Below are 18,283 nucleotides of genomic sequence, written 5' to 3'. Positions count from 1 at the left end.
ACTAAGGATGAGGGCTATGGGAAAATGAATCAGGCTAATAAATTTAAAGCACTGACACCATGAGTAGGATTCTTGAAATTCTAAAACCACTGTTGTGTTTGTTCATGCCTTTGCTTTAAAAACTTCCTTGAGACACATAGTAAGGTGTCCTGTGATCAACATTCAGAATTCCACACATTCCTCAGAAAGCAGTTTGGTCTTTCATCCGTCTATATGCAAATTATAAAGCCCTCACCCAAGTCCATTATCTAAGAAAGAAGTTGAAAGCAGGGACCCAAGGAAAGTGCAGGTCTAAAAGATATCTAAACTCAGCCATTATTTACTTCTGTGAGCTGGAGCAAGTCACACAACATGTCTGGGCCTCAGCTGCTTCAGCTATAAATGAAGAACCTAGCAGTCTCAAACTAGCAAGGTTTTTGCAAGGACTCAATGAGTTAATACATAATAAAATGCTTAGGAATAGTGCCTGGCATATTAGATAACCCCATTAAAGTATTAGTTATTGGGGCGCCTGTGTGGCTCAGTGGGTTAAGCGGGTTAAGCCTCTGCCATCGGCTTAGGTCATGATCTCAGGGTCCTGGGATCGAACCTAGCATGGGGCGCTCTGCTCAGCGGGGAGCCTGCTTCCCCCTCCCTCTCTGCCTGCCTCTCTGCCTGCTTGTGATCTCTGTCAAATAAACAAAATCTTTTTAAAAATAAAGTTTTAATTATTACTATTTTTTTATTAATAGTAGTGTGGTAAAATAATTATCACACAGTAGCTACCCAGTTTAAAAAAAAAAAAAAAATCCCTTCTTTTCCATTACCTCTCTCCCTAACTGAATTTTGAAGAAATATGGGGGCCCTTGATCTTCTCTTCCATTTGCACAGTCTGGCACATTCCCCATCTGTGTCAACCACACTAATATAGTTATGTCAGAACTCCTACACTATAGAGTTATGGAGATCGGTGATAAATTAATTGCTGTAGGGTTATGGAGAACTTTGGAGTTTTAAAGACTGCTGATTCCAAATCGATTACCATCTTTGTCTAGTCTTTAGATAGGTTTATTTAGTTTAGCCCAATCATCTATATACTAGCATATACTTTACCCCTATATCTGACTTCCCAACTCTCATAAATAGTAGTTCTCATTCCTGAGGAGTAGAATCATGAAACTTTAAAAATACCAAATTCATGATTATAATGGTTTTAAAATACAGCTGATCATTAAAATCACCAAGCAGGCTCCTCAACACCATAATTCACCCTGACCAACAGAATTCATGTACTTGGTGTGCAGCCCATAGAATTTTTCCTAGAAGCATCTTAAATAATTCTAATATTCATCTCAGTTTTGACATCACTGTTCTACCAAGACATAGGATGGTGTCCTTCATCTAACATCACCAAGTCATATCTAACCCTTGAAACTAGACTAGGGAAATGAGAAGCAAAAAAACATGCTGAGGGGGAAAAAAGACATTTTTCATGTCTTTTTGATGTCTTGGATATAAAGAAGACCTATTTAAATACAGATACTGTCTGCTTGGGAAAGTTTTCCATTCCTTCTGGGGTAGCTTTGGGAGTAATTCTGATTTGTCTAAACTTCTACTTCTGGAATACCATCAAGTGCTCAGTCTGTTGTCAATTCCTAGAAACCTATTAAACAAGTAGAATTCCTCTCACTCTGACAAGGACACCTACAGACAGAAAAAAAATGTAAAAGACTGAAAATTGCAAGGCAATATGCTTAGAGCCATGATAAATATGCAAACTTAGGGTATGAAAAGGGAAAGCCGATATGACAAGCACTGAGGGTTGTATCTACACTAAACAAGACCTTTTTAGACTCCCAACGCTCACCTCCTTCAAGGTTTAATTGTTTACATATCACACTCCAAAAGGAAACCAACTATTCTGCCAAACAGGTACTTGGTAGCTGGCTGGCTGCCAGAAAATATTTCATCATTTTTATCTTCAATTAGACTGGATAAGTGCTATTAGAATAGACTTCTTTTTGTGTGTATTCACTTCTTGTTATTTTGGGGTAGTTGGTAGGGAAAGAGTACTGAAAAAAAAAATCTTAATATGAACCATTAAAGTTGTTAAATTCTGTCACACAGAGTCTCATATGGCTATTTCTTCCACTTTTCTGAGAATATTCAATTTAAAACACAATGAGTCAGATTTCCCTACTTACATTTTGTTTCAGACAGAGAGAAACTTCCTCACTAGGGTCTGAATGGGAAAGTCTCAGAACTCTCTTTCCTCAGGTTTCATTTGATCTATGGATCATAGTCCATGAAGCAGCTCCTCTGATTTGAACAATTCAAAGAACTAAGTAACAGAAAAAAGATAGGAGACTTTAGAAATCATAGGCTATTTAGGGCCTAGTGCCCTAACCTATACCAGGACTTCTCTAAATTATTTAATTGCTATGGCATCAAAAAACAGAAGAAATGTCCCTTAAAAAGAATACTCTTGAAAGAAAAGCTTGAGTGTCCAGGAAATAAAATTTCTTCTCCCACAGCACACTGTGGTTACCGCTACCTCAGGACCTGTAGCACTGTTCACCTGCTGCCCAGCTACCCCATGATACGGTGAGCTCCTGCAGGGCAGAGACATCTCGCCTGGCACACGGACATCTAGTACAAGTGGTTGCTGAATCCGTGGCTATAATAATGCCCCTTTCAGTTCAGAAACAAACAATCCTCAACTTAGAGGGAAAGTAAAGGAGGCAGTGCTTAGCCATAAGCTCTCTGTAGTTTGACTGCCTGGATTCAGGTTCCAGCTCTGCCTAGCTGTGTGGCCCGGGGCAAGAATAACACAGACCGAATACCTCCTGTGCCTCGGTTTGTCCATTCTAAAAATAAGATCATAATAGTATTTACCTCATAGGGCAAATATGTATGTAACACTCAGAACAAGGCCTGACACATATCACATACTAGAGGGTTAGCTATCACTATATCTCACTTGCATATGCTACCTCAATCTTCCCCACAGTCATCTGAGATATATATGATCAGCCCACTTTACAGATAGGAAAGCTGAGGTTTAACTAAGCTCTTAATTGTCAGATATCTTATTTAAATTGGTTATACCTATTTCTAAGGTTTTTGCTCTTTGAGCAAAACCAGAGCATCTCTCTTTTGAGCATCTACTGAATTCAGATGAATTTATCAAGATTCTAGTAAATATAAAGGAGTATATGTGTTGCCACTTAGAACATAAGAAGTTGAACAAGGCATAATGTCTCTCTTCAAGGAGGCAGAATTAACACCAGAAAATGTGGAGACAACTATTTTAATACCCAAAAAAATTACAAGTAATACAGGTTTTTGAGGTTCTAGGAATTGCTAAAGGCAAGAAACACTTCATGCAAGAGGTAGTTTTCAATTGGCCCAATAAGACTCATGCACAGAAATGACAGACAACAGTGAGAATAGGAAAGGAAGACATAGCAGACGGAAATCATAGTGTGGGTCATGCTAGAGATGCAAAAAATAGATACACACACACCTTGCTCAGGGAATGAGACTAGTTAAGTTTAGTGCCCTGAAGTATATATAAGCTTGGAAAGGAGGTAGTACATGGTCACTTTGGGGAGGATCCTAAAAGTTATGCTAAGAACTAAAACTACTTTGTTAGTCATGGGAGGTTAGTCTAGGTTTCTGGATAGGCTCACAAGAATGGGAAGTGTAGAGGTGGTCATATGACTGAAGCTGTATTTTAGGATACAAAGGACATACAGGTAATGGAGAGGACACGAAATGCGAGGAAGCAGGGCCAAGGAAAACAATTCAAAGAAAAGTAATGTCCTAAATCAGGACACTGAGAAATAGAAGACGGAAAGAAGGCTAAAAGATATAAAAAGCAGAAATTAGAAAATGACTAGAAAGAGTGAAGAATAGAAAGGGCAAATATGATTCCAAAATAGAGCATTTATATGGCTGAAAATAGCACTATCTCATTAAATTCTTACAACAAACTTGCAAGAGAATACCATTTCTCACAAAGGGGAAATGATCTTTGAATGTTGACTCTTGGCAGTCTAGGAAATTGGAAGAATCACTTAGCCTCTCCCAGGTTCAATTCCTTATATATAATATGTAGATTATAGTATCTATGCTAAAGTGGTGTTGTGAAAACTAAGCTAATGCTTATAACTTGCCTTAAAATACATTATTTTCTCGTTAAATTAAAATGATCCTGTGAGAAAAATTTTACTGTAAAAGAAATGGTTAAATTGCTATAACCACATTTCTAGTGAGAATCAAAAATAAAATTCAACCTCATATCTTTATAATCCAGTCTCTTGTCTTTCTAACATTCCATGTTTTACCTCACAGGAAAATGAGATCACCTGAGTCCTCAAATGAGTCCCAAATAAATATTTAATTAGAAGATAGTGTGTTTCTTTCTAAATCTGCACCTATTATTTACCAAATAGACTTTCTGGTAAATTACATACCATCCCATATGTAAAAATTATAATTCACATACTGTATTAGAAAACTAGGATTCACTGCCTTACACAAATCTTGCCAATAGAAGTTTCATGAACCACTGAGAATTTGGGAGGGAACTCTTTTATGAGAAAGACCCATTCATCAGAGGTTGCCTTGTTTTTCAATCCTATTAGCTATGTGAGATTTGGAAATATTTCACAAGATTTTAAACTTTTTATCCCAAGATATTACCAAAATATTAAAGTTGGTATTCACTGTGTATGTCATGTCTTAGGAAGGAAACACCTGTCTTTTAATGGCTAGAATGACATCTGGAATTCTCTGTTTTGCAGACGTGCAATATTCAATCAGATTAATTTTTAATTTTCTAATTTCTTAAAGGGCAAATCTTTATGCTGGGTTTTCTTCCTCACAATACTGAAAATGTAAAAATGTCAAGATCATTGATCAAGTAGCCAGAATTACAGAAAGGTACGGCTGTTGCTTTAAATCTAAATCATTTTGGGCTGAGTAATTGATGTTTGGATAATAGAACACCAGCCAACCACTCCGACACCAAAAGGTAAGGGCAACCATAGTTTTAGGCAATTCTGATTAAAAAGCATAATTTTTCTGCTTCAGCTTATTTGGCCTCATTCCCATTACTATGTTCAAAAAAAAAAAAAAAGTAGCTTGTTGGAGCCACAAAATGGGCTATACTCGACGGTAAATGGACAGTTATCAGGTGGCAGGAAAGCCAGGGCACAAGGAGCCACATAGCTTGCCATATGTTGAACGCTGCCATGTTGTGCTTTCTGTCTCCATATGAATCCTGGAAGTGAGGAAGAAGCATATACAAATCCAAGAGGAAAATTGTTATCACTTGTAAGATAAAACCAAACACCAAACAAGAATAGGAGCAAAGAAAGCTTCACTCCCACAAACATGTCATCCAACTGATAAATCTGGCATCAGTGGATGACAAACAAAAAATAAAGGAGAAACAAGACAGGAAAGTGGATTCATTAAGAATAATTAAAGCGTTCCTTCACACAGTGGTGCTATGACTGACCTTCCATCAGAAGCACTATTCACATGTGAATTCCATGCAAATCCAATCCCACTTTCTAGCAGGGTTCCCACTGTAATACACTACACATACATATAGAATGACTGGCTTGGGTCAATACAGGGGTCTTCAATTCCAGAAAAAGCGAGCAAACTGCCATAACCAATACCAGAAATGGCTAACCAGATACCGAGGAAGGGAAGCAGCAACTTCTTTTAGAAGGGAGAGAAAGCAAGGCTGAGGTACTGCAGTCCAGAGTAACAAAGGGGAAAAGGGGGAAAAAGTTACCAAAAAAACGCTCAGAACTCAAGCGAAAACAGAAAATATTTTTGAAAAAAAGTTCTCATATTTATATTTAAATCTGAGTAATTCTCCAATACCATATTTTGGTAATTAAACACCACACCTTCCACTCCCCAAAAAAAAGCAAAAAGAAAGAAAATTCATTTTTCATTCTGACTCCATTTGTCTGAAACCAAAGATTTCTATACAGAACAAAATGAAAAAAGCTGGTGAGGATGGTCTTTAAAAACAACAACAGTAACAACAAAATACCCTACTAGGTTTTACGGTGGCTTAAAAAGAACATTAAAAGAAAGTTTCCTGTTTTATTTAATTATAATATACTCACCGCTTTCTGCTCTTCACATCATTTCAACTGCATGGCGTTCTCTTTTGCTTCATGACCAGGGATTTTGTCAGTAACACAAATGGCCAATCTGGAAGAGACTGGACACAGACGTTACTCAGTCCCACTGGAGCCAGACTGGACAGATGGAGAGGCTGTTAGGAAAAGCCTCGAAGCAAACTAAAAGAAGACTGACGGGATACGGAAGGACGTTCAGGCAGACAGGTGTTAAGCATTATATAGTCTACAAGTAGACAACAAGTGGAGAGCCCCACAGATGAACAGAGTTTATTGTCCCATGATTAAGGGCCAGCAAAAAGGAGAAGTTCAATCAGTCAGACAGACGGCATCTGGGCGATCTAGCTCCTCATATAGAAACACAACCACAACAACCAAAGATCAGTAGCAAAGCCCAGCTAGGACATCCAAGACCAAACCAGAAGCAAAACTGACGTAGGGTGGACTTCATGAGCTCTGGATCCAGGAAGTCTAATGTTTCCACCACTAGGGCAAATATTTCCCAGAACTAAGGGTAGGGATTAACATGTGACAGGATTAAGAGTCTCCATGAAGTACATGAGGCATCTGAAAGAATATTTAAAAGATACACCCTAAGCAGAAAATAATTTCAGGAAATGTAAATATGTACACCAATTTGACCAAATAAGAAATAAGAAAAAAAAAAAAAAAGAAAGAAAAGAAAAAGTCTGTACTAGGCCATCGCAGGATTTAACTAGAAGAAGAAAAGTTTTGGGTTTTTTTTTTGCTTTTGTTTTCATTTTTGTTTTGTTTTGTTTTGTTTTGTTTTTGGATTACCAATTGCTGACCTCCAATCCTCAACAGTAGGAAAGTCTTACAAGGGTCGGTTGGTTACACCTGCTGTTCTGGAATCTGGCCGTTGATGGGCTTTTAGTCAAACCAATAACAGTGGCATATCAGGTTAGTACTTCAGCATCCCTGGGAACTCTTAACACTGAAGGCTCCACCCCACATAATTTTAAACATAATAAAGCATACCTAGTAATCACCATAAACAATTTATAATACTTTAAGAGTTGAGTAGAATTGCATTTGACTATGTAGCATTCTTACCTTTTACGTATCTATTTAAATATTTATCAATTTTGATTCTATTGGTTTTTTAATTATTTTCAGCTGTTCTTTTTTTCTAATTACAAATACTTAGGCTCCAGGCCTGATGGTGTTTTGTTTATTTTTTTTTTTTCAGGTGGCAGAATTTTGTAATCCTCCAAAGAGGCATTTTAATATTTGTTTGTTTTTTCCAAGATTTTATTTATTTATTTGACAGACAGAGATCACAAGTAGGCAGAGAGGCAGGCAGAGAGAGAGGAAAGGAAGTAGGCTCCCCGCCGAGCAGAAAGCCCAACGTGGGGCTCGATCCCAGGACACCGGGACCATGATCTGAGCCGAAGGCAGAGGCCCCAACACACTGAGCCACCCAGGTGTCCCACATTTTAATGTTTTATGAGAGGGATTTCATGGATAAAAAAAGGACTTGGAGTAACTTACAAGTAAGCCTGGTCAAGGCTCAGTAAATAGCTCAGATGCTATTGGTAGCAAATTGCTTTAAAAGAATTGGTTAGTATTTGGAGATGAGTATTTATTCATTCAACACATAGTGAATGTCCATTCTGCCTGAATACTATTACTCAAGATTAGAAAGGTAGCAATGAACAGAAAGGCTCAGACTTTTGGTCATGAAGTTTTCAATCTAGCCACTCAGATACCCAGAAATATGTGATCCATTATTTACCTGTATCCAATATTTCTCCTTAAGTGATTACTGTATCTGCAGAGTTTTTACTCACCTGATGAAAAGGCATATATTAACTTCAATAAACAGTGAGAGTGGTATTTAAAATATGCAGATCATGAAGCTTTGGTTCTCCTTAGGAACACTGTGAAAAACTATCCAGAATTTCAGAGAGTCCATATAATTAGGCTGTGAAATGCATCCCAAGAGTAAGGCTTGAATCCCAGCTCTACCACTTTCCTAGCGTGACCTTAGGCAAGTTACCCAACCATCCTGAACCTTCCCTTCTCCATTTGCAAAGTGGGTGCAATAATGTCTACTTTGTGGGATTGTCTTAAGGATTGACTAACAATGTAAATGAAGGGCTTGGCATATTGGCAGAAATACTCAGTATGGACTTGCAGCTACTGCCATTGATAGTTTTACAGATGAAATTGATTTACCTTGTTCCAAGAAGGGAAAACAAGAAACACAATTGAAAGGGTATTTGAAACTATCCAGTTAAAATAAGTTCTTAAAGAATTATCATGTAAGCTCACAGTTTTCTCCTTCCAAGACTCCATGGCAATTCAAGAAGAAAAATATTACTAATCTCAACCCTTCATAAGTCAAGCAGAGATAATACCACTTTGTGAATCTCTTTTAAGAAAATAAATCAAAATATGCACGAAACTATTCATTACAATGTTATTTAAAACGTTGAATAGTTGCATGCAGCCCAAATGTCCAACAATAGGACATGTGTAGGCAAATTATGCCATAGCTATTAGCTAGATAATCTAATATTGATACTTTAAGACCTCTAAATTATAATGTAGGAGCATTTCTGAAATGTTATCAAAGAAAAATTAGTGTACAAATTTGTAAATACAGCTATTTAAAAATATACGTAGACATAACTTAGAAGAGTGCACATCAAAACAATACCAGAAGTATTAGAGCAGTAGCATAAGAGTGATTTTATTTTTCTTCTTTTCCTCCTATTCCATATGTCTCTCTGGTACTTCTACATGTAAGACAACAGAACTGATATTTTAAAAGTAGCACCTTACATTAAAGTTTGGCAACCTATCAGAGGGTTAAGCAATCTTTTGAATATTTGAGAGGTTAAGCAGGATGGTAATTACCTCCAACACCACCTCATCCCACAGTAACTACAGATTCCTTCTTAGCATTGATGGAAGGTAAGACCAACATATTACCCAGACTTAGCTCTGTGGGTTATACTGATGCCACTGAGTAGAGTGGGCTAGGAACAATCAGATTAACTACACAATGCACAGATGTATTCAGTCTCCAATAAGATTCTCACACACACTGAATCCTAATTAGCAGAAGTGCAACTGATTTGCCAGTACGGTGAAGGTTAATTTTATTCCAATCCACGTTTTATGAAGTATTAACTGACTGATAGCACTTATGCCAAATTTGTCAAACGAAATTCCCCCCCCCCCCCAGTAAAGAAAAGGAGAGATCTCTGAGCAGACCTTTTAAAAGTCTACTGAGGAATTATTCCTCCTCTGAGTTAACTGAGGTGGCAAGCAGAGAATGAGGGAAGCCAGCTCTGAGCGCTTTGGAGCTGAAGGTGCAGAGTTGAGCAGATTTGGAAAACAAATGCACTTGTTAATTCCCAAAGTGATTTTAAGAGCAGAATCCTGGAAGAACTGCCAAATAAAATTAATCCTTTAAAATGATAATGCAAATTTTTAAATCACAATGGAGAGCTGGAAGTTTAAAGAGAATATTTCAAAATTGCATGTATCTTAACTTCAAGCTAACCAGGCCACATATGGGTAGATGCTTCCATTATTTCCTACAGTTAAAATTTCAGATCAGGAGGCATGTATTAAGGGTGGGACTGAGGGAGAAATGGGAGGCAGAGAGAGGGAGAGGAAGGAAGGGAGGGAAGAGAAGGAAAAATAGAAGAAAGAAGATTTGGAGAATCCATAGTTAATGTCATTGTAAAAAAATAAAGGAAGTATTTAAATTTGTGTATGTGTGCCCTTGTGAATTGATATGTAAACTTATAATGTTTTATCAAAAGATTAATCCTAAATATCAGTAGTTTGCAATAAACAATGCAGACAACAGAAAGCAGTAATAACTAACTCCTATGCTTGGTCAGTGGCAGCAATAGGAAAATCCAAACATGAAAATTATTCTTCAGCTGTAACATAATTAAGAATATGCTATTGTATATTTGTTGTCCTTTGCAGATTTAAAAATCTTAAAAGTAAAAATAAATGTTAAAAGGCAGTAGGGTACGACAGACAATATAAATTCTCAGTGTTTATGAAAAATTACCTATTCGGTCAGACAACAAATATTTATTGATACTACATGCCAACACCCTCTGAATTCCACAAATTTCTGTCCTTACAGATATGGTTTCTACGCACCTAAGGCTTTCAGTCTGGTGGGAGAGAGTTAGCATATGCACATTAAAAAGATCATTACAAACTGATGAGGACTGAGTGGAGGAATTCATGGAAACACAAAATCTGTGGCAAACAGGTATATTTGTCCTCACCTGGTGCATCAGAGAAAACTGAGAAAGTTTGATCTGAGATATAAAGAACCAGGAGAGGGGCACCTGGTGGCTCAGCAGCTAAGCATCTGCCTTTGGCTCAGGTCATGATCCCAGGGTTCTGGGATCGAGTCCCACTTTGGGCTCCCTGCTCAGCGGGAAGCCTGCTTCTCCCACTCCCCCTGCTTGCAGTCCCTCTCTTGCCATCTCTCTCTCTCTCTGTCAAATAAATAAATAAATTTTTAATGAATAAATAAATAAACCAGTAGAAATTCAGCAGGCAAAGAAAGAGAGAAAGAACATGGAAATAGCATAAGCATGGGCTCTGTGCCTGGATGGATTTTGGCCTTAAAGCATGTGGAGTCAGGGTGCATGACATAATAAGAATTGAGTGGGGGATAACAAGAGGTTATTAAGGAAAAAAATAAAACTTAGCTTCCCTGTTCCATCTAACATAAGGAAAGAATATCTAGGACTATTTATCCAAAAGACTAAGTAGTGATTTTATCTCTAACTCCTTGCCTATTCCCCACTCTCTGACTCTATAATCAGGTCCATTATATAGTATCAGACTGAGAGAAGGGATGAAGTTAGGGGTAGAGGTGTATAGCGTTTGCATTATGGCAGAATCCCGGGTCTCAATTTTGCAAAGTAGGATGCCTACCAAAGGTGGACCATATAAATCATGACCAGAAAAACCACAGTGAGAGTTCCTGTGGGTGTGGCCAAGCACTTGAGGCTCTGAGGGTTGGGGGCAGGCAGAGAGGACTGTCCTTGGCAGACTTGAGTGTGATCTTCACTACCTCATGTCTAAGACTGTGCTAATATGAGAATTTTCTCATTGGATACTGACAACCATGTGTAAGTTAAAGACTACTGTTGTCCCTATTTTACACATGAGGGAAGAGCAGGAGGCTTTAAGATATAATTTGCTCAACACCACCTGGCTTATAAATTCAGTACTTGAGCTACAGGAGTTTGACTCAGGCCTCCCTGATCTAAATCTACTGTACGACCTGAGACTGAATTTTCCAGGGCCCTAGGTGATTGGGTCTGTGAGCAGCTTCGATTTGTTTATAGAAATAAAAGTGGCCTTACCCTCTAGTGTTGTGGAGAAGGATCTATAGCAGCTTCATTTCAAAAGCTCATCTGGACAGTGAATAGGAGAAGGGCAAGAGATATAGGAAAATCAGTTATGACATCATCAAAAGTCCAGAGAGAGATTAGTAGCTTGGTTTAAGGTTAAGCCTAACATTTATAATAGTGGACCCAGAGTGACACAGTCAGATTTTAGAGATGTTTAAGAAGTAAAATCATGGAGCATAGTGATGGGTTGTTATAGCAGGGTCAAGAATTAGCAAGTATCAGTAATGACATCCACCCGAAATCTCCTTTTGTATCAGTATATATGCTCTAGAACTCAAAGGAGGTATCTGGCAGAAGATACAAATTTGGAAGCCAATCACACAGTGATGAATTCTGATTCATATTTTAAAATGGCCCTTCCCAACTATAAAAATGTATTAGAACAATTTTATAAAAATTTCATTGCAAAAACCTTCTGGTAAAAGAAACAAAAGAGCAGGTCATATAGTTCCAAATCTAATTTTAAGGTAAGAATATGGAAATATCTTTTTTCACACTAGAGTTATCTATGTATTTTTCAATGCCAAGATTGAAAGTGGAACTGAATGACTCATCACCAAAGTGGGCCAATTGTCTGCAAACTGATGGGAAAATATCAGTACAGTTATGCACCTAGGGATAGTCAGCTTCAAAAATAATTTTAACTGCATGAGTCTTATATCATTTTCTTAAAAGCCAAAAGACATGTCTTCTGATGTGTCTTTCAAGATAGGATACTTCCTGTGGTTGCTAGGCCTAAATTATTTACCATAATATTAATGCCCTCCTAAAATAACTTACTTCGGCAATCAATGTAATCCTTACAAAACTGAGGACAGACTGTCATCCATCTGATATAATGTCAGGAAACTAAGAAGATTCCCTGCCATATTACTTCTTTTTCAAATCATCTCCCCTTCTTTCTCCTTCATTTTACCAACCAATATTTAGAAAGCAGTTTGTTACCCAGTGCTTTTATATTCTCATTTCCATGCATCAGTTTTTCTAAGTAGATTTCACGTAACCCAAGCTTTGTAAGAGTTATTAAGGATAAGAGAAGGTTTTGTGATAATAAATAAATAAACAACAGATTGAGAGAAAGTTAAAAAAAAATGTATACCTGTATCATGATTATCTGCCACATGTCAACATCAGAAATCTAGGTAAAAGAGTAGTTCAATTAAATTCTTCCAGATTAGGCAGATATATTTGCATGCTGTGGCTGACTAACAGGCCCAGTCCACACCCTTGGCACAAATTTCTCAAATGCTTCTTTTACTTGAGAACTACAGGGACTAATTCATTACTCAAAAGAGATTAAAAACAGCTAACTGGCCTAGTCAATTCAGGCTGCTAAAACAAAGTGCCATGGATTTGTGACTTATAAGTAACAGAACGTATTTCACACAGTCTGGAGGCTTAAAGTCTAAGATCAAGGTGCCCAGTAAGGTCTGGTTCTGGTGAATGACCTCTTTCCTTTTAGAGGAAGGGCCATCTTCTTGTGTGGTCTTCGCATGGTTGAAAGAGCAAGCTTCAGCTCCGGCCTCTTCTTCTAAGGGTACTAACCCCATTCATGAGGGCTCTACTCTCTTGATCCAATTATCATCTCCCAAAGGCTCCACCTCCAATACCATCACATTAAGAATTAGATTTCTGGGTACCTGGTGGTTCAGTCAGTAAAGCATCCGACTCCTGATGTCAGCTCAGGTGATGATCTCAGGGAGATGAGAACAAATACCCTGTCAGCTCCATGCTCAGCCTGGAGTCTACTTCAAATTCTCTCTCCCTCTCCCTCTACTCCTCCCCCTACTTGAGCATGGGCTTGTGCACGCTCTCTCGCTCTCTCTCTCACTCACACAAATAAATAGATAAATCTTAAAAAAAAAAAAATTAGATTTCAATATATGAGTGGGTGAGGAAGGCCCACACAAACTTTCAGTTCATAGCACCCACATTACAGCGCATTTCTGAGTTGGCAGATATATGTCACTCATGACCTTGCTCTCTACGCACGTCCAGAACAGACATCACTAGTCAATTATGGCACTCTTTCCCTCTGATAGCAGATACAAACACAGCACTGCAGAGAACCACTACTTACTAATAAGATATGAAATGTCTGATGAAACTCACTTGCCATCCCCGGAAATGGTGAAAAGCACTGGAGAAGTTTGTTGTAAATTACATACTGCCACTTAACAGCAGGGTAGTTTTTGACAAGTTACAGAACTTTTCCGAGCACACAGGTTCTTCCTGCCTCACAAGATTGCTGTGAGGAACAAAGTAAATAATGTCTGTGAAAATGTTTTGTAAACACTTTAAAGTGTTGTATAAAATTATTTCTTTTTTTTAAAGATTTTATTTATTTATTTGAGAGAGACAGCAAGAAAGTGAGAGAGAGAGAGAGAGCGTATGCACACACATAAGAAGGGCAGAGGGAGAAGGAGAAGCAGACTCCCCACTGAGCAGAGAGCGCAATATGGGGCTAAATCCCAGGACCCCTCATAGTGACCTGAGCCAAAGGAAGATGCTTAACCAACTGAGCCACCCAGGCGCCCCTACAATTATTTCTTTTTTTTTTCTTTAAAGTCTCCATTTTTTTTTAATTTATTTTCAGCATAACAGTATTCATTGTTTTTGTCCCACACCCAGTGCTCCATGCAATCCGTGCCCTCTCTAATACCCACCACCTGGTTCCCCCAACCTCCCACCCCCCCACCTCTTCAAAAAAAACTTTATTCAATGTTCTTGGAATACACTGGCTTTACTTGAAAATCCGTATTCTAAAATTCTATTCCACCTGAGATGGCAGAGGTTCTGAGAGCCATCTGGGGGCTTGACACGATGTGAACATTCCTTTCATTCTGTTCCTTTTTCCTCTTTGCATGTATGTGATTGACCGTGTGTGCACTAAGTAAACAAATCTTTTTGCAAGGGTGTTCCTTGATTGGTGTGTGCATGCTCAAAAAGAAACGGTACCGAGTAAATAAGCATCTTAGCTTCTGCAACGAAGATATAGGAAGGAATCAAGGAGAAAAATCTCTGCTTTGAAGAGATAAAGAAAGCCTATAATCAGAGTTATCCAGGCAAAGGCATTACCTGTGGGAGGTTGTTCTACTTTGTACTCACGTAGCACCTTTCATCCAGAAAGCTCAAATCACATGCTATTTATTAAGCCCCTTCATGTACACGGACCTCATTGATCCTCGCAGCAGGGTTATAAAAGCATATTATGGACCCCACTATGTGAATATGAAAACTAAGTCACCGGAAAGTGAAGTGTCTCATCAAAATGCACAAACGTAAACAAATGAAAAAATTAAGAATATAAGGATAATCATGGGTGTTTTTCACTTTCTTTAGCTGGAGCTCCGATTTTTAGCTATTTGTTTCCATTAAAACACAAATATTTCCAGCAGCAACCACGCATACAACAGAGAAGCTCTGTGGGTAAAGGACACTTTTTTACTAAGACAATTTGTTAACTAAAACACCCCTTCCTCTCATTTTTATCCAGCTGAGAAAAGCCCATAAAATGCTTACCATTTTCAATCAGGGGGAAAAGACTACCAGACCCATCACAAAAATCTCAAAATTACATTTATTTATTTATTTAAACATGGAGGTAAAATAAGGACAAATGTCCACAAAACACACTCTAGCCAGCTTTGCAAATAAGCAATTCACTCTTCTAGCATAATACGCTTAAAAACCCAGTGGGTGCATTAAATCAAAACACAAACAAAGCAGGCAAGGCTGTTGCTGTATGTCAAACCTTTCCCACCTCAGATCTCTGCTTCTGCTGTTTCCCAAAACATTTCTGACACCTTCAATCAAATTGATATAGTTATTCTTCTTTCACAGCAAACAAGATCTATAGCACTGTGCCAGCCTTTTCTTAAGCAAGAAGAGACAAAAACATGTCGTCCTTCCTTAAGGAAACTGATAAAAGGGGATAAATATAGCCCCCTTCAGAAATTCTTCTCTCTCTCGGTCAAAGGCTAAAGGTCTTGGTGCTGCAAGCTGAGTGATAATAAACTTTTGAGAAAGGAAAAAGAATTCAAAATTAGGGTTATTTCATCTCTACACTGACTGTTGACTTGAGGAGAAATTCACGTTTTCCCTCCATTTAGACTCCCATTGTGATCAATAACCTGAATGACAAATCCCTGAGCTAATTGTCTGTTCTTTGCACTTTAAAAACAGGGTGTACTAGAGTTTCTCATAAACATTTAATAAATCACTCTTTTTCTTCTTTCTACATACATGATTTATAAAGTAAACAACAAAAAGTCACATTTATAAAACAGGCCACAAAGCCTTTTGATCCTCACCAGGAAATTCTTCTTGTGATGCCATTTCCAATTCTGCTATCACGTGTTTTGGTAGGATTTATAAAGTTTTCATAAATAATATATATGCAAAATAAAATTAAATATCAACAACAACAACAACAACAACAACAAATAACTCTGAGGTGCTGTTGTCACAGATTTCCTGGGTGGTATTTATATGTCTCTTTTTTATATAAATGTGTCACAAAAACATCTATAATCACATACAAAAAACAGCTCATAATCCAGAGAAGCCTCCACCAAGCAAAAATAACACTACAATTGCTAATCAAACACACATACACCAGAAAAGAACAAGTTAAAAAAAAAAAATCAATGAATATGTCATTGGAACAAAATCTACTTACAGCAAAGTACTTTTCAAATTAAGCTAATGTCTTTCGACATTATTTTCGGCTTGGTTTTAAGAATGATGCTACTAGAAAGTAATAAAAGATGGAAAGTTTATTTTGGATTAGAAGATTCACCTGAATGAGCAAAACTCACAGTAAAACTGTAGCAAACAGCTCTTTGTGCTCAAATTTTTAATCTTAATCTTATACACAAAGGTTGGGGGGTGGGTAACACAGAAGTAGAAGAAAAAAAAATTAAACTCCCCAAACTATTTCTGGCAATCCCCATGGGTGGTTTGATTTCTCCACCTAGATTTATCCGTTTCTATTTATTTCTACCTAGTTACAATTCAGCACCTGATTCTCCCCATACCTTAGCACTAAGGAAGTTAAAATTTCAGTCTTTAAAAATGTTAAAACTCAGGATTGTGTGTTTCAGTATGAATACTTTATTATATGCTGGTCTACCCTTTTGTCAAGAAGACAGGTACATGGGTCAAAGTTGGAGATCAATGCAAAAAACAGGTTACCATCCATCTGGAAAGAGCAGGGATCCTTGGAAATGTTGACTAAACAGAAGGTAAAGCCACCCATGGGCAAATGAAAGGGATGTGGTAGATAAACCAAGGTTTCCACAACACTCTAAGATTGTAAGAGTAATATTTGCACATAAATAAATGTTAAACCATTTCCCCACTTTAGAGAAAGATGGAAAGCACATGCTTGAGCTTCCTTTAAAAAAAAAAAAAACTGAACATATATCAAGTCTCATAGTCTAATTTCCAAGTACAAAGTCAATCTCTGTCTAAAATGAACATATTCAGGGGAGAGGGATCTCTTTGTGGGTTACTCAAGGACTCCCCACTAGCCTTTTCAATACTTAAAGCTTATTATCCACACTACATATAGGGTAAAGTACAATTTTTTTCAATTACAGTAAGATTTTAATTTTTTTTTCGATTTTAATATTGAGGAAGCTGAAGAGACAAAAATCAGACTTTAGAGTTTATAGAAATTTATTTTATCTAAGGCTTTATTTGCTAGTATATTCTTTCCTTTACAATTATATAGTTTTCAACTAAATACCTGCATCCCTGTTATCAAATTTTCCACACCCATATCTCCCTTTCACTCACAGCTATGGAACTTGCTTCCTAGTCCATTAAGAAAACGGAGGCAATCAAACAACTTCCACAGGCATGCATTAAGACATCCACAAACATATACCGACCTGTACCTGAACCTGTTCTTCCTTACTATTTTTTATGAACTATCTGTATGTAATATCTCCATTTGCTCACCAGATCCCACCCCTTCTTTATGAATCAAGAATATTAAGCCAGCAATTGTCTGTTTCCAAAATCATCACTTTCCCCTCTCTACTAGAGCACTCCAACTTATTTAAATAAAGAGATTTAGGGGTGCCTGGGTGGCTCAGTGGGTTAAGCCTCTGCCTTCGGCTCAGGTCATGATCTCAGGGTCCTGGGATCGAGCCCCATATCGGGCTCTCTGCCCAGCAGGGAGCCTGCTTCTCCCTCTCTGCCTGCCTCTCTGCCTACTTCTGCCTACTTGTGATTTCTCTGTCAAATAAATAAATAAATCTTTAAAAAAAAAAAGAGAGAGATTTATTATAAGGGATTGGCTCACAGGATTACAGAGGCTGGGATATCCCAAGACCTATTTGACAAGCTTGAGACCCAGGAGAACCAATGATATAAATTCTACTCTAAGTCGGGTCCAAAGGCAGAAGAAGAATGATGTCAAGGCTTAAAGATAAGCAGACAGAGGGGCACCTGGGTGGCTCGGTGGGTAAAGCCTCTGCCTTCGGCTCAGGTCATGGTCTCAGGTCATGGTCTCAAGGTTCTGGGATCGATCAATAGAGCCCCGCATTGGCCTCTCTGCTCAGCGGGGAGTCTGCTTCCTCCTCTCTCCCTGCCTGCCTCTCTGACTACTTGTAATCTCCGTCTATCATATAAATAAATGAAATCTTAAAAAAAAAAAGAAAAAAAAAAAGATAGGCAGAAAGACAATGAAGTCTC

Source organism: Lontra canadensis, unplaced genomic scaffold, assembly GCF_010015895.1.
Source record: "Lontra canadensis isolate GAN:19392208 unplaced genomic scaffold, GSC_riverotter_1.0 scaffold19, whole genome shotgun sequence".
Lineage (NCBI taxonomy): Eukaryota > Metazoa > Chordata > Mammalia > Carnivora > Mustelidae > Lontra > Lontra canadensis.
Note: the sequence above shows the minus strand (reverse complement) of the source record.